Source organism: Myotis lucifugus, unplaced genomic scaffold (assembly GCF_000147115.1).
Source record: "Myotis lucifugus unplaced genomic scaffold, Myoluc2.0 scaffold_96, whole genome shotgun sequence".
NCBI classification, from domain to species: Eukaryota; Metazoa; Chordata; class Mammalia; order Chiroptera; family Vespertilionidae; genus Myotis; species Myotis lucifugus.
The window spans coordinates 3,209,911-3,231,854 of NW_005871144.1; positions in this window are offsets into that span (position 1 = coordinate 3,209,911).

Genomic DNA, 21,944 nt, shown 5'->3' on the forward strand with positions numbered 1-21,944 from the left:
TTGAATAAAATAAAAAGTCGCCATCCCTTGCAACTTTTTTCCACTCTCCAAAATTACCTATTATTAACAATTAGGCATGTCTTCTTTTAACCCTTTTTATTATGGAGACAAAGGACACCCAACATCCCATGTGCTCCGCTATGTCTCAGCCTCCTTACAGTTAGGCAAGTCTCCATGGTTAAGTATGTCTATAAATGAGCAGAAATGATTTGTGTCCCTTTCAAGCAAAGACAGTGTTCAGAGTCCTCTAAAGTCCCCCAGTTTCTCTTTTTTCTCCCACTGGATCAACCAATCAACCTTTTGTTCAGGTAGCAGAGCAGAGGATTGAAGGGTCAGGATCACTAGATCACTGGGGAGGATGGCTACCCTGTAGATCTCAATGAACTCACAACAGTAAGTCATAAATTCTTGTTGTTTTAAATCAGTGCGATTTAAAGATTGTATCTTACCACAGAAAAACCTTTCCTATCCTGAAAATTATACCTATGCATATAACATACATAATAGAGATAGACAAACAAGAGTATATGAAATACTTTCATTTTTGTTCCTTCAAAATTGAGATGGTAGTATAAATACTAATTTACAATTTGCTTTCACAAGCAACAGTATATTTTGGTTATCTATGCCAAAGACAATTTAATATCTTTAGTATTAATAAAGCATGTAGTGAGCAACTGATGCTCAGAACAAATATTTACTTTAATAATGGATGAATATTTATAATTATTCTATAAAATCTGTGATAATATTAATGATCAAGGACTATTTTATAGTTTCTATAATTAATTATATTGAAATAAACATTATAGTTCACAATACATTTGAAGTGAATTTTAAAAGATTTGTTTTCATTATTTAAGATGACCATTAAAAATGTTATTCTTCCTAGGATACTTGTTTTAGACAGAAAAAGCAAAACTTTCAAAAATTTTTTTCTGTTTATGGCAGGTGCTGGTTAGGGTGAGTTTTCCCCCAGATCATCTAATAGATACAGGCATCTGAGAATACCAGGGTGAGAAATGACATGTCAGGACGTAGAGTTCCAAATACAAGAAAACCCTACCTGTTCCCAATTTTAACAAACTAATTTCATGTATCGAGATTAAGTTGCCATTGGTTCCTATTTCAGTTAATATGACCATCAGGAGAGCACCAATGACTATTTTTATTCCTAAATCTTGGGCTGTCAATATGATGAGAATCTAGAGATTGGGTTCAATTAAATGTGAATGGATTTTGTTTAATTCTGTGAGAATGTTTGATAGGTTTATCTGCGAGTAACTGTTAGCTTTATGGTTAATTGGGTTCAGCCAATAACTTGTTTTTCTTTCCACACAAGTGGTTCTTTTAGTAAAAGTGAGGAAATTCAGAAAGTCACCCAACCAACCAGTTTGGTTAAGTGGCAGCCTTTATACTTGTCATTCAAGTGACTTCAACAAACATTATTGCAATTGCTAGTATGGACTTGACCTTGAAAAAATAAGTAGCTTGAGGATTATCTGCTGTATTGTTCAATAAACTCTGTATCATCGAGCCACCCAGACTTTAAAAGCAGTAGGATGTTATAGTGTTGTTTTCATATCCTGTTTTTAGTATGATCAAACGTTTCACAGACCCCACTCAGAAGGTTCTTTTTCTTGTGCACATTACGTCCCAAGTATGATTGCTTCATTCCAGACGACTGTATTTTATAGCTCTTGTCTGTTCCATAAGTTTGGATGGGTTGCAGTTCTGCCAACACAAAACATTTACTTTCTGTACGCTCATACAAAAGAAATGTTGGTTAGCTCTGCCAAGTCCTACACTCTCTAAAAACTTCCTAAAGAGAAGTCTTATTCAAAGAGATAAAGGAAATATGGCACATAAAAAACAAACCTTTTAGCTTGTGGGAAGGGAAAGTGAATGAGAACCTAAAGCATGAACCAGCTATTTTTATTAAAACAGAGTGATTTTTTTCACCGAGCTCATCGGAGGAAATTCCCAGGCCCTACTAGAACCATCAATGAACTCAACTGACAGCAGTTTCAATCTATTTCCCAATCAGGACTTAGACCCTATTTTTTTGGAAGAAAGAGCACACTTTCTTTGAGGCTTTATAATCATTCCAAGTCTACAAAGTTCTACCAGACAAATTTACCAAGAGAACTATGCATTGTACTTTATTTACTGTAATATACCCAGCATAGAATTTATTCGCTATTTTTAATAATGTAATTCGTTGTCAGAGTTACAGTGTAAAAAGGTGTGAGTTTCAAGCAGAAGTGAGTAAATACCTTCACTATTCAAACTATGCCTCAGGTTCCAACAGCGATGGCTTCACCTGAGAGCTTGTTAGAAAAGCAGAATCTCAGGTCTGGCCCGAGACCTACCAAATCATATTCTGCATTACAACAAGACTCCAGGTTATTTACAAATCACATGGAAGTCCAGGAAGCACCCGACTGGACTAAACAGCTTCATGTTGATTTCTCCATAATGGACCTTCCTTTGTGTGCATGGTTCAGGGGTTTAGATTCTCATAGAAGACTCCTCCTAACTGCATTTATTAACTCAATTAAGACACAAACACTCTATGGCAGAGACTCTTCTAGGCTCTTCTCAATACAGACAAAAATCCTTGCTTTAGCACAGGCATAGAACTTAAATCCCGGTGTCTTTAAGCAAATAAAGCATATGATTTCCACAGATAATTCTGATGCATCATCCTTGTTAATTCTTTGGTGAAGCAAGATAATTTAAACAAATAGTAGGGCCTTGCATCCAATAATTACTTATTGATGGTGTACATGTTACATTAAATCTTTGCTCTTTACTTTTTCAGAATAGGGGAAATGGTGGTATTACCTAAATAGGTATGAGTAAATCAGTAATTTACTTAGAGTAATCTTTTTCACTGGATAGCTATTTCCAGGGTAATCCCTGGAGAAGAAGCATAAAAACATTTAATCAGTCACAGAGCACTAAATAAGAAATGAATGGCAAAATTATACTTCATAGAGAAAATGATTAGTTCTAGGGTGAAACATGTAGTTATATAAACTGTGAGTTAACTTTTTTGTCACCTTTAAATGTTGGTCTTACATTTCTAAAAGCAAGTCCCGTTACACAGTTAAACCGAGAAGGAAAACTAGAACGAGCCAGTGATGCCATTTATTAACCTTAACTACACGGTACACAGAATTATGATGGCACTGCTAATATTTCAATTAGTATTTAAGTATTTGGTAATGAGCTAATTCACTCATAAATCTTAGTGTCCAACTTCAGGAAGAATAAAAATAACATAAGCTAGAAGGATAAACTGTTCTCCATCATTTTATATATTTTTAGATGTATGCACACATTCACACACATGCACTTGTATACATGCTATCCTGAGGGAGACATTGGTAATTATGTTGGCAATAAACAGAAGAATAAACATGCTTAAAATTATGCATCCCAGATATAAAATTATGATATATGTGAATAAAAGCTTCTGGAAGAGCCTTCTTTCCCCCACATTTGCTTAGTACATACATGGTTGTTGTTTTTATTCCTGCTGTGGAATTTTCAGGAATCTGACTTGTTTCAAAAACTCTAATATATTTGCAATTTCAACAAACATGCATTGAGCATCTACTATAAATCCACGAGAAACTCTCTAAGAACAGGTGGATAAAGACTCATGCAATTAGCTAAGTGCTGCCCTCGCCTGGGTTATTGGCTACATTTGCAAAAACTGGGGGCAGTGGCATGAAGAAGATCATGGTTGAATTTGGTGGCACACAAATATAGGTTTGATGGTGAGTATAAAAGAGTTTCCACAAATTTAGGAAAATATTGATTTTTTTCTGTAGCCGTGGTGACAGGTAGCCACTAACTCAGCATCTGCAGATGATGTCAACCCAGTTGCATTTGTGAATGTTGGTCAGTGCCTGTACTCCATATTTCTACGGAACCCATCTGAAATCAGTCCTCCACTCTGCTCAGAGAGACTGTGCCTGGGCAACACAGCGCTCCTACAGTAAACTTAGCTCTGTGCTTTTGATTTCAGGTACTGCGTGATGGTCTTAACACTCTGACCGTGGACAGCATACCTGGTTAGAAGAGAAAAGAATCCCTGACTGCCCAGGTTCTTTCTATCTGAAGATCCTGTAATGCCCTCTCACTGAACTATGACTTTTTCTCAAAGTGTTTGATCTACAGCATTAAGCATCACCTGGGAGCTTGTTGGAAATGCAGATTCTTTAGCAGTCTCCAGGCTTATTGGACTAAAAATCTCCTTAACGAACTCTGCCAGTGATTTCCATACTTGCTAAAGTTTGAGGAGCACTGATAGGAGGCATCTAACTTACAAGTGATTGAGCCAAAATTCAAACCTTAGCTAGTTGACCTTGGTAATTTATATAACTATAATCTATATAACTGTTCTTTGGATTCCTAAATAATTAGGGATAACGTAGTATTTAACTTCTAAGGTTATTGTAAAGATTAAATGACATAATGATTTTAAAGTGTTTAACCTGGCATGTCATAAATGCTGCATGATTACTAGCTATTTCATTATATTTATTATTGTTATCAGTTATAAAAACCATCCATGTGTAATTTCATAAATTTACTGATAACTCTATTGAGGCACATGCAAGTTATTTGCAAAAACAGATCGCATTTTGTATAGCTACTTACTCTGATAATCTTCTATGTTTGCTGACTTGATAAAGTTTCTATACATTTGCAAATAAATTTAGAGCTTCTATTCTAATTCTATTCCCTAAGTAATTTCCATCCCTCACTTTTTTCTCCTAATCAAACTATACGACTTTACTGTTAGTTGTTCCAAGGCATATTCATTCCTTCCCCCTATAGTCCTTAATTTTATTTGCTTCTCTTCCCTAATCCTCATAGGACAAAACCCTGGGATACATTGAGTTATCTCCCTCTCCTCTTATCCTTCCCCCAACCCCCCTCCTCCCTAGACCATTACAACATCTTCAACCTCTTCTCCCACTCACAGCCATGTGGCCCCCGTCACCTGGGTTTTCCTGGAATAATTTAGTGCTTATTGGAAGTGCTTTTGCCTTAAGTCCCCCCGGTTTCAAAACTCTTCATATCCTAATCTCCAGAATTCACACATTTTCAGTTTCATTGCTCACCACTATTTCCTCTTTCTACATCCTGTGGTCTCTCTTTATGTATTTTGCTTGTCTTTGTTTATTGTCTTTCCTCGAGTGTTTTCCTTGGATAGCACACTTGCATGGCAAACTGTCAGAGTTTTTACATTAACAAGAAAATGACTGAGTACAGGATTTTTCACGTGCTGTCTTATTCTCTGTAGAGTAGTAAATGATCTCCTTTTGCCTACTAGCTTCCAATGTCAAATGGAAAGGCTTATGCTAGTGTGATTATTTTTCCTTTGTCAGTACCTTGTTCTCTTAAATTGGAAACATACATTATTATTCGTTATCTTTGGAGTTCACACCTTTCACAAGGATTTACTTGGTTGTGTATCTCTTCTTTTAAAATCAGCCTGGAATTTAGTCTGGCTTTTTAATTTCTGGACTCAAATCTTTCTTCAGTTCAGGAAAATTTACTTCTAAGATTTGTTTAGCAGTTACCTCTCTCCCATCTACTCCTTTTTCCTCCTTCTAAATCACCTTTGACTGTTCTTGTTCCTAAAGTTATTCTCTCAGTATATTTTTTCTTTGTGATTCCTCATTATCTCTCTTTTGTGGTTTAAAAAAGTTCCTGTACTTAAATAATATAGTCTCCACAGTATTCTCCCTTTTAACATATTTAATTTGTTTGTTCCAAAATGAGGGACTTGGGGTGTGTGTGTGTGTGTGTGTGTGTGTGTGTGTGTGTGTGTGTGTGTGTTGCATTTGTATATCTTTCTGTTCCTTCTTTCTTTCCTTTTTTTCCTTTAATTTTAGTTGCTCATTTCCCCATATGTCACTGGGCATGTATTCTGAATTTCAAGCTGATCCTCTTCTCTCTGGCTGCTATGGCCCCTTAAATAAGCAGTTATTTTCTCAAATAGCTCACTAGACTCAGTTCTGGTGGCTGGAATTTATTTAGAACAGGAATTATCTGGAGAATAAAAGGCCAAAGGGTTATCTCTCTCTCTTTTTTTAAACCTCGTCATGTCTCTAATGTCAGGCTGTCAACCTCTTCCTGAGACATCAGAGTGGCCCCTCTTTTTTCTGTTTTCTCTGCATTCTCACAGAGGCAGAATTAGGGGAGATTCAGCTAAAACCCTAGTTCTGGCCTTTCGAGGGTCAAGTTGACCAAGGTCACTTAAACGGAGTGATGGTACACTTTCTTTGGTGACAGAGGCCACACATTCCCAAACACTGAGCTCTTCCCAGGAGCCACCACTCACCCCACCCGTCCATTCCTCTGGACTTTAATGCTGTTTTTTAGCTGAGCAGCCCACAGGAGAGGAACCTATACAGAGCCAGGCATATGTCCACCCCAGGTCACCTACAAGTCTCTGAAGCTATCAGGCTCAGAAGAGACAAATAGCTTGCAATTAAGAGAAAGAGGAAAGGGGATATTTAAGTTGCTTCTTTGTGGTTGTTGTTTAATTTGGGGAGATATGAGCAAGGAAAATACTACCATGTAAAAAAGCCAACAATGTATTAAATATATGAATAAACTAAGGTGTTAGAGTTCATATGAACACGGCACTTATATGAGGCAGAATAAGAATAGTGACCATTGTCAATTGCTTACTCCACAAGCACCATTTTTCCTCCCCTTCTTTGAGCCAAAGCCCCATTTTTCTCAAGATGATCACCCTCTGAGATGCTTGATGTAGAGCCCCTCTCCTCCTTCCAGAGTGAAGCACGAACACTGCAAGCTGGTCGAGGTGGTGTCAACTCTTTGCCAGCATCTGGTTGAGGCTTGCAATTGTGACTGCAGTCCTGGGGAAGAAAATCTCTTTGGTGGCTTCTAGAAAAGGTTTCATCCTTAATAAAATAGGTGCACAGTGAGACATGTCCCTCATTCGTTAGAGATCGTTGTGTCTCCTGCCATTACTTCCTGAATGTAGCAATTTTGGTTGCATTCTCTTTTGTGAACTATCTAACTCTTTATTATTTGAACACTTTTTATGGGTTTTCTGATATTTGCTGCTAAAAACAATCTCTATATTGTAAAAACAAATATGTATTGTAAAAAAGAACTTGGGGGTCAGATTTAAATTGGAAACTGCAACTTACTTAAGTACATTAAATCTACCCTTTCATCAGTGGTTCACCTATTCACTGGTTTGTGATAAATATTACACTTGACAGTTTTAGTCCTCATAGATGTCTGCGTATATTAGGTTCTACCTGTGGCTGTCCCATAGCGAGGAGAAAAGCAACTCCTCACCCCAATTTTGTTCAGATATTACCAATTCATACCATTCATGCAATAAGATTGAAGTCTTCTGGGGAAGAAAAGATGGCTCCCAAGCATGTTTGAAAATGATGTGTGAGGGATAGGAGGGGCAACTGACTTGGGGATTCATAGTATGTAGTGTCTGGGGTGAGGGTTTCCAGGCAACAAACAGGGAGTTTGGTAGTTTGAACCTCCCACTGGCACAAGATAGGGAGTATGAGAAACTTCCCATGGATTTTCCAATAAATGGGGCAAAAAAAGGAAAAGAGAGGGGTGGGTTTTGAAAGCTATCGGAGGCCAAACATCAAAAACAAAGCCAGAATCCATTACAGATGCTCCTTTAATGTCCCCTTTTCCGCCCTTTGTTATTTTCAGTGACACATCATGAAATAATGATCAGGGATTCCTTTTAGAGAGGTAGAGAAAAATGGGATCTTGATAGGAAAAATAATCTCTATCCCCATTAGTTTAAATATGCCTTTTGTTGCCAGGAACATAAAACACATGAACTCAATTACATATCTCCTAATACTGATGTTAGGCTTCTATCAGATCTCACTTTAGAATAAGATCAATGTGTGAATCACCAAATAGACAGTAGACAGATGAATAAATAAAGGCATGGCTGAGTGAATGCCTTCCTGTTGGTCTGACGTGGCTTCTGTGTTTAATTTCCAGCAGTCTGAACATTTTGTTAGGCAGACGCTGAAAGGGAACTTCTTTCTTATGATGTGCTTTTGCTTGAGATCTGTTTAGTCTTTCTCCATATTGACAGTTAACCAAGATCTTTTGCAAATGTAAAACCAAAGCAAACAGCACGCCTGTAGGTTTATTCCATGACATTCCAGCACTTGTAAGTGCACAGCTAACACTCTGTGCTGAGAGACCATGTGCTCGCTGCCTGAGTTCTCACAGAGGCAAGGAGAGGAGGCTGTTTTGCACATTCCTCTCCATTTGCTTTAAAGATCAAGAAGAAGCAGGCAGCAACCTTGTATGTTAATGGCACAAAGATGAGTGATGATGAGCTTTCGGCTTTTTATTGCCTTCGAGACTGAGCACGGGAGGTATTGGAGGTTTAAAATATTGGTGACTCAGTCGGCTATCCCTCACTCCGTTCAGCAAGGGATGAGTGCTCATGATAACCATCTCTTCCAAAATTGACTAGGTATGCTGTGCAAAGGGTTTGCTGTCTGCTTCTTTCCGAGCTATCACACAACCTTGTCAGTGCCATTTTTTATATGTTCTCCTTTTTTCTCTATCTCAAAAATTTTTCATCTTTTCAGTTCACTGCCACAAGCTTTAGAAATAAAAAAGAAGCAAGTGGAACAAGCTCATTTGACTCACTATGCTCTTGACTTCAGGCAGGCCTTCGCTGCCAACACCATCCTCCCCGCCCGACCATGCCTTGCCTTCCCTACTTCATAAACAGCTCTAAATACCTGCTTACCGGTCATGAACAACACACAGGCCCACTACATTGCAAGTTACACAACATGCCCCAGTCTGTTTATTTCATTAAGGATGAGCAAACATTAGTTTGCTTTCTAAACTAATCTGTAGTCACTCAATAAGTTACCAACACTCCATAATTAGTTTGGTAGCCTGCGGTCCAAACTTTGTTTAGGTGATAGTGAATTATGAGACTGGACTATTGGGCTAGAGGTTTGCTCTTAGCAGTGACAAGAAGAGGCAAAGCTCAGGTTTTTGAGAGTGAATAGTTTAAGCTGTTCACTATGAGACAGACTCATAGAGAGCAGGCTGATAGCCATAGTGGAGAGGGGATGGAGATTGGGGGGAGACTGAGCAAAAAAAATAAGAGAGAGAAAAATCTCATGGGACATGAACAACAGTGTGGTAATTGCTAGTGGGAAGTGGAAGACAGTATGGGAGATAAATGGTGATAAACGGAGACTTGACTTGGGGTGGTGAATACACAATACAGTGTACAGATGATGTGTTGTAGAATTGTGCACCTGAAATCGATATAATTTTGTTAGCCAGTATCATCCCAAAAAATTCACTAAAAAGGGGGGGGGAGCCTAAATAAGCCCTTTACCATGTGACTTCTCCCCTCCCTCACACATTAATGAGAAGTAGAAGCTAGGAAAAGGAGAACCAGTTCCATATTGGCCACAAATTCATTTTTTGTGTGAATATGTTTAAGTTACTGACAGACTCTGGGCCTCAATTTTTTAAATTATAGAATCAGGGTGTCAGATTTCTAAGTCCCTTTCAGCTCCTATCTTCCTAAAGGTGGCTGCATCTCCCTGCCCCATTCTCATTCCTTCCAGTGGGCCTCTAGGGTTTGGGTGTCTTTTTTTGGTCCTTTCCTTCATTTGAAGCTGTTCTTTAACGTGATATCTCTCACAAATAAGTGTGGGAAAGATTAGAAAAGGGAACCAAAGTTTCTGGAGAAACAGCCCTGACTCCATACCAATGGACCGAATACTAACGTGAGATACCAAGGAAGGTCTTAGCCTTTGATTTTTCTTTTTTGAAAAACAGGAGAAAAAAAAAGAAAAGCAAGTACTTTCACCTTTGGTCTAGAGTATTCTAATATTTTTCACATATTTAGAGAGGCTGGTAGGTTTGGACTTCTTTCCTCTGAAACAACAACAACAACAACAAAAACCTCTAATAAAATTCCTAAAGCCAATGTATGTATATATATGTATGTATTTTCCTCAGCAAGCTTTAATAAAATAAAATCAACACCTCAAATGAATACACGTGCATAAACCAGGGAACAAATAGCAAGTTTACAAAGCTATTCGGTGATTTCCATGTTTTGCTCACTTGTTTGCTTACCTCAAACCACAACATGTGGCCATTTGGTTTTATTTGACTTTATGATTATGGCAACTCTACAGACCTGGATACAACTCTACAGACCTGGATACAACTCTACAGACCTGGATACAAACTCTATAGACCTGGATACAAACTCTCATGACAAAAATCCCCCCTCTCTGGGGCCAATGCCAACATTTATGCTAGCATTGCTCTTGGTCTAAATAGTTTTATAGGTCTCTACTCTAATAGTTAAATATTTTTGCTTTGAATTACCAAAGTTACCTATAAATTACCTATAAACAAGTCTACAGTGGCTTTCCAACTACCTGGCTCTGTAGTCACTGGACCTATCAGAAAAATCAACGTTTATGCTTTTTATTGCCATCTTTGTCAAACTCCTCTTGTAAACATGCATCATTCTGGAGCCTAAGCCCTCAGAGTGTCTTGTGGAGACCACCTCTGAGCAGCTGTCAACTGATATTCAGCTATGATCTCCGCATTTCAGTCAATCACCAAATATATACTGATAGCTAAGAGAAAAGCATGAGTCTCAGTGCTAGGAAGATATAAAATAATAAAAAGATGAACCACTACTTTTAAGGAGATTTGGAAGAACAAAATTCACATATACAGAACACCTAAGGACTGATATCAGATGATTCATAGCCAAGCCCTAAATTGTATAGTTTCAATAATAAATATGCTAAGAATTTGGAAAAGAGATCAACACAGAGCCTTTTATAATCCTTTCACTAATCCTAAGGGACCCAAGCTTGAGGTAGAGAAAAATTGCAATGTAGGTAGTTGTGTGTATTATTTAATGGTCAATTCCTGTCTGACTTACTTAGCTACGTCATGTAAATTCTATGCTTTCCCTTATTGACAAATTTCTCCTCTCTTTTCCTCTCCTCTTCCTCTTCCTTCCTCTCTCTCTCTCTCTCTCTCTCTCTCTCTCTCTCTCTCAGCTGACAGAGATTTGTCTAGGGACATTTCAGTGACTTTTGCTAGGTGGGGTCATAAGGATAGCACTTCTTTTCAAAAAATTATTTTAAAACTTTAAATGCTTAAATTTTCTCATATTAAGATCCAAATTTTTCCTTCCTTTACTGGCAGCTTTACTATCACATAGAGGATACATTTTATCGTAAAACCATTTGAGGCATCATTGCTGTGAGGTCTCTATGTAAAATGTTAACTAAGCAGGGTGATTTAAAAGTGGGATAGGAAGGTAGAGAAAAGGTATTGGGGGGCAGGATGGTTTAGACAAGAAGAAAATGTGTTCCCTAAAAGATCTTCTCCAGTAGCAAAATAAGAAAGTTTATGCCAAGAAAGGGTGGATCTCTGTTAGAGAAGAGAGAAGAGACAGAGAAGAGAAAAGATGGTGATTGAGAGTAGAGGTGGTACAGGAAAGCTATCTTTTAAAATCAGAGTAATACAAATTAAGAAAGGTCTTCTAAGTTGTACAAATGGGACTTTATCACTCCTTCAGGCTGAATTGATTTGATCATATTTGTTCTCCATTCTTATGAATAAATGATTATTACCACCAGCAAGAAGGCAGGGAATTCTGAAGTCATATTTTTATTTTGTATTGGTTTTTATACTCAGTGAAGGAAATTCTATCCACTAGGACTCTGACACATGAGCGGATGAACTGTGCTTTGTAATGTTTGAGAAGAGTCAAACAGATTGAGATGAACACACACACACACACACATACACACACTCACACACACACATTTCTTAATGCTTCTTTTTTAAAAAAATTTTTGTACATTGGAGCCAAATAAGGCAGCCACTATTGTTATTTTTAAAATCAAAGCAACACCAACTTTCCATTTACAACATGATTTACTTGTGCCGTAAAATGAAGAATGCTCTAGCTCTTTTCCTTGAAAACTTCATTCCGGGTTTAGAGAAGCAAACAATTTGGCAGCTCTACTTAACTATGTTTACGTACATATTTCCATACAGAACAATGTGTTATATTACTGTAGACCTATAAAAGCTACCAGTAAAAAAAAAGTCCATAGTAAATCTGTTGGTCCCTGGGGAATTTAAAATTAATATACAAAAACATGGTTAAATGGGGGAGAAATAAGCCCAGTAAAGTTAACCTTTGAACACTGGAGGGTTAAGGGTGCTGACCCCTGCAAACTAAAAAAATCTATGTATAACTTAGACTCTGCCAAAATTTAACTAATAATAACCTACTGTTGACCAGAAACCTTTTGATAACATAAACAGTAGATATAAACATATTTTATATGTTATAAGCATTATGTACAGTATTTTTTACAATAAAGTAAGCTAGAGAAAAGAAAATATCATTAAGAAAGTCATAAGGAAGATAAAATACATTTATGGTATTTATTGGGGAAAATATCTACTCCTAAGTGGACCTGCAAACCCATGTTGTTCCAGGGTCAAGTATAAAACAAAAACACTATTTCAAAACTAATATGCCTACTGATAATTATAGAAAAATGAAGTATACTAGTTGGCTAGTGACTTAATATTTACCTTCAAGTTATATGCTAATAAGTTAAATATCACCTAAAATTCAAATTTCAAGTGGTCTCTAGAATAGCATAGATTTATTCATTGACATTAAAAAAAAGGTTGTGATACCTAAGAAGGATAAGTTAAGAAGGTTTTCTAAGTTCACATTTAGAACACCTTGCAGAAACCAGTTCTTTAAGAGAAGCAGCTTTCATGTATGAAGGAATATGAGCATTTCATTTTCAACTTCAAATACAGACACTTATCTTACATTTCTGAGAAGAATCAAGAGCCATTTGAAAAGCCACCTACATAAGTGCTTTACACTGACATACACTCAGGAAAAAGAATTACGGAAGTTATAAAGTCAGACATTTTTCTGTTCCATTTTTTCTGCCATTGGTAAAAGCTTAAGGAGAAAGCCTTTAACTGGGATTAAAAATATCAAATGCTCTATTAGGTGACATTAGGTATAATGGAATCTCAAGGTTGAATTAATTTTGTAGCTTTCCTATCATTCCAAAGATTATTATCTTAATAACTGGCATCAATAGTCAACACAAGGAAACTTGAATAATCAGTGATCAATCATGACAATTGGGTGACTTCATCCTTTCCAAGCCTTGAAACCTTAGAGATTTTGTTTACAAAAAGTAAATAGAAAAACATAACTAGCTAAGTATGAGTTTAATTTGACTGTTTGAAAGTACGGTCTAACCTTGCATTTCAAATTTTCATTATACCATGCTAATAAGCACATGAGAATTTTATGGGCTTGATAGTTACTCATTTAGGAATGTTTCATATCACTGAAAGTAATATATCTAACTACTAGTCAAACAACCTCATAAAATTCTCAGAGTTAAGATTTCATAAAACTTGGACAGCAGTAGAGATGAAAAAAAATGTCATCTTAATGAAATTCCATGACAGGCATCATATTTCTATGTGAAATAGTTTCACATCAAAGACATTTTACATCTTAGAATCTAAATTAGGATGAGTGTGACTTGGAGCAGAAGCCCACCACTGAGAGTGGTTTTAACAAATTCTCTTCTCAAGACCAGCCCTCTATGAAAATAAAAATATTTACACATCTATTTAGTCAGTGACAAACAGAGAAGAAACCATCTGGCCATTTGAATCAGTGTAAATTGCCCAACCACTCTTGTGAAAAGAGGAAGCTAGTCAAATTAAATGCGTATTTTGTTTTGCAGCTAAACAATTGCCCTAAACCGTAATCATAAAATCCACATTTGCAGTATCAAATAAACAAAAGCAAATCAGTCAAGAAAACTTGTTTTTGTGTAGTAATTGGCAAGAGGATTAGCTTTTCAGTGGATCCGATTTCCTAAACCTCTTCGTTCCTGATAACAGCCTCAGAGGTGAGGTGACACACCGAAAAGCATAAATTATCTAAAGCTGGAGATAAGCAGAGGCCATTTGGGGGTTCTGAGTGCAATATAAATAGATGCAAAACAGTAGGAGAAACAGCCCATCCAAAACCTCAGAAGGATTAGCTGTGTGAGCTCTGACTCCTTTGCCATTGTTAGCTGTGATTTATCATCAGACAGTAACAGAGACTTAGCCTTATCTGTGATAATTCAATGGCTTAATGGCAGTACCTTTATCTGGAGGTCATAATTAAGCCTGTTTGATCAGGCTAAGAACAAGCACCTAGGCTGTGCTTTAGCCCTAACTATTGCTTTTGGTTTTGGGGGTATAACATGATAAGAACATCATTGGAAACGACATTAGTAATTTTGTTCAGGTGCCGTGGCAAGTTATTACTTATCTATAAAACAGAACCCCCCAAAATGAAGAAGGATGCATTCCAAATTTAGAAACTTCTGTGTAATTTAGAGTTTAGGAAGCAGCTCTGGTGCTTGGATCTAAAACCAATTTGAAGATAAAATGAAAATAAAGAAATACTGTAACATTATCTTCAACTAATAACAGCAAATGCTTATTAAAAGGGAAAAATGAACATTTATTGCATCCTACAATTGAAATATCTTAATAAACTCCAATATTTCTTCCAAAGTAATATAAATTATAGCCATGAATTCAAATAGACATAATAAAACCCCATTAAATCTGAAATTACTGGATGGAAGTTTCACTTGGTTTTTAGAAATATCTGAGATATTAAATAATTTTAAATAAATTATATTTTATTACTTCATAGTACTTAGCATAATTTGAACTAGCTGTTTTATATTTCTAAAAAGAAATTATGTCAGCTCTAAATTTAATAAGATATCTTGAAGTTAGCCATTTGGTAGCAAATCACGAGTATGTTAAAACTCATAGGAAAAGTTTATTCTTTAACTTTGTTTAAAAAGTACTTATGGTTATTTTATGTACACAATGTTGTTTTCTCTTAAAATATGTACAGGTAAATTTTATACAAGTTAGTTATAATTATTTACTAATTCTGAATTAAGTCATGCTAAATCTAAGATGTCTTTCAGCATTTGATTTTAGGTTTTTTGGATCACTTCTGAATGTTTTATGAAATTAAATAAAAACTCCTTCATATAATACTTTCTCGTAAAACTTGGTTGATTTGATGGATCCTTCATTCACTTCTCTTTATATGTAACATGAAATTTCTTTTAAAAGTTCTCTTCTACGAATGTTTAACAAGTTCTGACAGACTAATATACCCATAGAAAAGCCAGACACTTTGGGTTCAAGTCCCAGTTCTGTCACAGGCTGTGTGACCTTGGGCAGATTATTTAATCTCTCTAAGCTTCAATTTTCTCCTCTGTTAAAAGAATAGTAGAACCCTACGGTGATGGTGTGAGACTCCAATAAGAAAATTCATGTGAAATATTTTGCACAATGCCCTCCACACCATAATCCATACCAGATGCTAACTCTCTGATTAGTCCTCCTCTACCTTCTTCTCATCTTCACCTAGACAAGAAGTTGAGGTTACTTTCTTTAAAAATAAGGATAGTAGAAAATTTAAGAAAGTTAGATGCTAAGAATCAAAATAGATGAGGAAGTCAATACAGTAGTCAAAAGTAGCTAATCACCTCAACTTTACTGTCTCTTCTACTGATTACTAATCTGTTTCAAAAACTTGAGTATTTTTCTTTTCATAGTCTCAGATACCTTAATTTCTTACTCCTTCCTGTAATGATATTTATAACCTCCTGGAGTAAATTAGCAGAAGGAAACATGTATAGTGTATTAGTATATGTACATTAATGTACATGCATATTTGTGGATCAAGTATAGCCTGCTTCTTTTTACTAAATATAAAAAGGAATTTTTCATGTTCAGAAACAAATTCTTAAAGGCAAAAAGAAAAGAAAGTGAAAGGGAGATTCAGGTTTGACTGTTACCAGCTCCAAGTATCACATTTTTATGGGTCATTTTAAGGTCATATATTCCATCTACCATTCTAGTAGCCTGAATTTTTTTTCTATAAACCCTGCCAAGTTGTTGGCACCATGTGCTTGAACACTTCTGCTGATTCATAGCTTTCTATCTCGTAAAGCAGAGACCTTCTCTCTTTGGGAACTATTGATAAAAGTTTTTTCTAATGTTTTCTGCAACTTCCATTTGTAAGTACTACTTGTTCTTCCACTAGATTAATATTAAGTAATCTAATCTTCTATCTAATATCCCTTTGAACATTTGAAATCACATCTCACATCTTACATGGTATTTCTTTATAGGAGGCTAAATTATTGGCATGACTTTGAAAGTCCATAACAAATACATCAGAATTTGGTGGGGGGGTTAGGGGGGTTTGCAGCATGTTTGAGAATCAAACATTAGCTTTGTCAACACATTAATAATGTCAGACTTTATAATGTTTCTTAATCTGATAGTTGAAAATGGTATTCCACTGGTGCTTTTAAAATCTAATATCTGTAATTATTGCTGAGGTTGACCACAGTTTTACATGCTTATTGGCGTTCTAAAGTTATCTTCTGTGATTGCTTCTTCCTATCATTTGACCATATTTCTCATGGATTGCTTTCTCTTATTTATTTATTGGAAATCTTATACTTTATTGATATTGAGTCATCTTATCTACATTACTTACCTTTAGATTTATACTTCATATGGGGCATTTTGTTTGTATTGTGAAATAAATGCATAGTTTTTTATTGCTTATACTCTTGTGGCTCGCTTCAAAAAGCTTTCCCTGTTTCCAAAGCAAATTCACTGCTTTGTGATGTCAAGTTGGCCAGTTTATGGACATAATGTAATTCTCCATTTATTCAGGCTTTATATTGTCTTTTTTTTCCTTCTTAAAATACGTTTACTTTATTCTTAGAATAAGTTTATTTTCATTCCATTTCATGTGAGTTTTGTTTCTCTTAGCTTTATTTCATGGAGGCCCAAAAGAAATCATTTTAAACCCCAGTGCCTGAGTCCAGAATCCTTTCAAAGCTTTCAGCTTCCCCAGAATGTAAGTTTCTTAGAAGTATGGGGAAAAGTTTCAGAAACAAACAAACAAAAAAGCCATAAGCTATGTACTGCTGCAACTGCTCCTGTAGGAGTGGATAAAGGACTGATTGAATACTTTTTAACTTAAACAGACTCATGACAATTCTCTGCCAGCCCATGGGGCACATGGAGACTCACACGGAGGAGTCATGTTCAGGCAGGTCTGTGGAAGTTAACAGAGAATGCTTTGCCCAAGTTGGCTGCCTAGCTCCATTTTACAATTTTTTAAAGTTATCTTTATTGTTGAAAGTATTACAGATGTCCTATTTTTTCCCCCATTGACTCACTCCTGCCACCTCCTCAACAAATAACTTATATGCATAATTCATGGACATAAACAATATGTTGTCTTTTAATAGAATTTTGATAGATTAACTTTCACATATTTATTGTACATTTTCTACTATATTATTTTTGGTTATTGCTAATATAGAAAGATACTGTGGACTTTGAGCTACCTTTTTTAATCCAACAGTTTTACAGAGTCTTTCATTGGTTTTAATAGCTTTTCGGTTTGTTCACTATGGTTTCTAGGTAAATGACCAAATTATCTGGAAATAATGACAATACATATTATCTTTTCTATTCCACACAGCTTATCATACTACCTTTGCCAGAACATTCCATAATACTTTGTACAACAGGGGAAATAGCAAGAATCCATGTCTTCTTCTAAACCTTAAAGATAATATTTCTAAAATACCTTGTCATTTGCTTTGGGTTTTGGGGAGACAACTTTTATCAGGTTAGAGACTTTCTTGTCTATTCCTGCTTTCTATAAACCTTTATCATGAATAAATGCTGAAAAATTTTCAAATTATTTTACTGCATGTATAAAAATGTATGCAATTTTTTTTGTTAATATGGTATAAAATATTGAGAAATACTTTGCTACCTAACTATCCTTACATTTTCAAGATAAGAGTTACTCAATTATAATCTATCCTGTTCTTTTTGATCAACTAAAAATAATTTAGAATTTTTGAATCTATATTATTTTAAAGTTTGGCTATAATTTTGCTTTCTTAGATAATTTACTATCAAAGTTATATTTACATGATTAAATGAGTTAGACACTTTGTCCAACTTAATATATAAATTTAATTTGCTGAAGCATGTTGAAAAAGAGAAATATAATCTGTTCATTGACCTTTTAATAATATTTACCTGTAATATGCTCTAGGCCTAGAAGTACTTGAAGAGAATGACTTTTTAATAACATCCAAATGTCTGGAATAGTTATCAATCTATTCATATTTATATTTCTTACACTAATTTGGGCATTTAATTATTTCACCTAAATTTACCCATATTTTCAAGTTTATTGACATGTAATTATACATAACATTCTTTATTATTTTATATATCTACTAGGAGACCAACACATGATTCAAAATCACACGACGCTGCCCACCCTCTGGTCTGGGCCTGCCTCCCTCTCGGGCCCTTGAAGCAGCTATGGCCACTGCTGATCAGGCCCTCCCCCAGAGCAGGTGCACAGAGGCCTTTGCCGCCCCACCCCCGACGCTGTGCACGCAACCTCCTCCTGTCCAGTCGACCTGTTATGGTGTCCCAGTTAATTAGCATATTTCTCTGTTATATATATAGATTTTACCTAAGGTTATTTCTCCTTTTTATTTAATATTTGGTCTATAAAATCTAGTTTATGAGGTGCTTAGCATATTAACTCAGCTTCATGGGGCAGCCCATGGAATTTTTAATGTCTTTTTCATGATATTTACCTCTTTGGTGAGGCTGATGATTTTTGGTTATGGTCTAATATCTTACAACAGCGTTATCCTATCCTGGCCTTTGGCCAGCACATATATGGCATATTAAAAAGCACACCCATTTTCTAGGATACTGGAGTTCCTTTGCTTTGAAAGCTAGTTCTCAGGAACTCTGTTAAAAGTGCTTTTATCTGCTTTCTCAGAAACCCTGGAATACCAGGCAAGGACTGACCTGCTATGAAAATGCCCATCGTCCCTGTCTGCCATGGCCTTATGTGCTGCTTGTCAAATGTTCTCAGCTTGGAGCCTGTGGTTGTAGACATGAACAATTCCATCTCCTCTCCCTCTTTTATTGCTTCAGTGGTTAGGAGAAGTTGAGGATGAAAGTCCTTGTATTCAGTCAGGGAAAATTTAAGAACAGAATGGAATTTTACCTAGACCCTGTCAAAATTGTTAGAAATCAATAAATTTATATTATCTCAGATAAGTCTGTGGCCTCTGGACCAAAATCTCTAACTTCAGTAAAAATATAAGTACCTTATTACTGTTTTTTCTTTAATCAGCTTTCTGGTAAGTTTTTTGGACATTTTTTCAGAAAATTCTTTTGTTTATTTGGTATGCTCAAAGGTCTCATTTAAATTGATAAACCATTCATTCATTGTTACTAAATTATTATCTATTTTATGAGCCCATATACTAAGATTGTGCTGCTCAGATAATGTTTCATTAAGTGGGACACATTTACACATTTGCCTTTGAGCAAGCACCCTTACAGTGCTTACTAACTTTCAAACTTCTCTACGGCAGGAGCTTCCCTTTCAGAACTGTACATATATTTCACAAAGATTATCATTTCCATTATAGTACTAGAGGCCCAGCGCACGATAAAATCGTGCACGTGTAGGGTCCCCTAGGCCTAGCCTGCAATCAGGGCCATGTCCGTTGCCCCGCAACGCCTTGCACGCTCCACAGATGCTGTGGGCGCTCCGCCCCGCCTGTGTCAAGAGCCACTAGCCTATCCCAACTACTTAGCTCTGATGAAAGCCTCAGAGTGTGTGTCCAGAGTTCATATTCCACGGAACTCTGGCAACTTTATCATGTAGAATTCCAAGTTCAAAGGGGTCTCTCTTCAGCCTTATCACACTGTATATGACCAAGTGTTTTAAAGCATCTTGTTCACTTTCATATTCATATCTGTACTCATTATAATCATAGTATTTCCAAAGTCCATAATTAGTTCTGACAATCTATAGTTATCAATACACCATGAGTCTTAGAAAATCACAGCCAGTGTCCAGGGTTGATAATTGGGCATTAGCAAAAATATGTGGTCAAGGTTTCTTAGCAAATCCCAAACAGTTCCCACATGATGAGGTAGATTCGCAGTCCACAGCACTAGAATGTATGTTCTGTGAGGTCAAAGATTTTTGCGTTTTTTCCTTCAGCTCTGACCCCAGTCCCTAACACTGTGCCTAGAACAAAGCAGACACTCAATAAATACTTGATGAGTGACTAAAACATCACTTTATTTTTTTAACCCCATCTTAATTCTAATCCCAAACAAGATAGCTGAGATTTAAGTTCAATCATGCTTAGCACTTTTCTGTCATTGGATTTGTGACAAGGGGTTGGAATCTACTGAAATTCTAGGCATAAAAATGTATTATGAGTCAAGGCATGGGTCTTTTTGCTGAACTAATGTAAAAACAATTTTTAGATATGCACATGTTCACAATTCAACTAAAGATGGATGAATATTTGTCAAGTTCAAAACTAGGTGTCTCTCTCTTCTCTCTACTTTTGAGTTCATGGGAAGCATGTTGCTGATTAAGAATATTGGTGGGGCCTGGCTGGTGTGGCTCAGTGGTTGAGCATCAACCCATAACCAAGAGGCCACCAGTTTGATTCCTGGTCAGAACACATGCCAGGGTTGTGGGCACAATCCCCAGTAAGGGGCATGCAGGAGGCAGCTGATCGATGATGTTCTTTTCTCATTGATGCTCTTATCTCTCTCTCTAAAAATCAATAAACATATTTTTTTTTAAAAAAAAGTTGGTGGGGCCTGGATGGGATGTTGAAATTGAAAAGGTCTTGTTCCCATCCCTGCTGAATGGGACAGAGTGGCACTCCCCATCCAGAGTAGCCTGGATGCCGACCCAGTTACTGAACTAGAAATGGGCTTACCACACAGATGGTCACATATCATTTTCTAAAATACTTGTCCATTCCTTTGTATAGTCAGGACAAAGGCTCTGTGTGGTAGTTAACTGTTTCTTGAAGTTGAAGGGTACAGTCCTGACCCAGTGAAAGTCAAAGAAGGTGATTTATGACAGCTCTTTTTCTTTGCGGCAACATTTAGAAAGAAATAAGAACAAAGTGCTCTGACACCTCTGAGAGAGTAAAACACTTGCAATTTACAAAATAAGTGCTTCAAGTGACCTCTGACCAAACTGACAGCCTCTTTGAAAGCAGATATAAGTTGCCATGATACAGAGAAAAGTTACCACTTGTTCAGAAGGATACAGGTGTCTGCAGCAGGAAGAGATGACATTTTTGACACCGGCAACATCAAAAGCATTGCCCTAAGAAAAGACCAATTAGTTCTCTGAGACATATCTACATTCAAGTGGAATGATTGATTGGCATTAGACCCTTTGTTTTTTTTACCCCCAGCAGTCTCTGAAAATTTATGGGTCAAAAATGGAAAAGGTAAAGGTTGGAATATGTGATTGAGGTTGCTGAGGACACTGAGCTTAAGGATGGTCTCTCCAATGATTTCCTTAAGGAGGATGCTTAACATTTTTTACTGATGATGACTTAATTAGCGTTGGTAATAGGCAAATCCACTTTATGTATACTGATTTGGTCACTAAATGAACAAAAGAAGTGCTGTTTGAAGAGGAAGGAGGAGAGAGGGAAGCAGGAAGAAATGAAGTGAGAGGAAGAGAAGGAGGAACAGAAAGGAAAAAGAAGAGGAACAGGAGGTGAAGGCAGAGAATACCGTGATCACAGTCAACGTTACAGCCTGAATCCCTTTGGTAATATCAAAAGTAGAAGGTGACCTTTTACTCCATT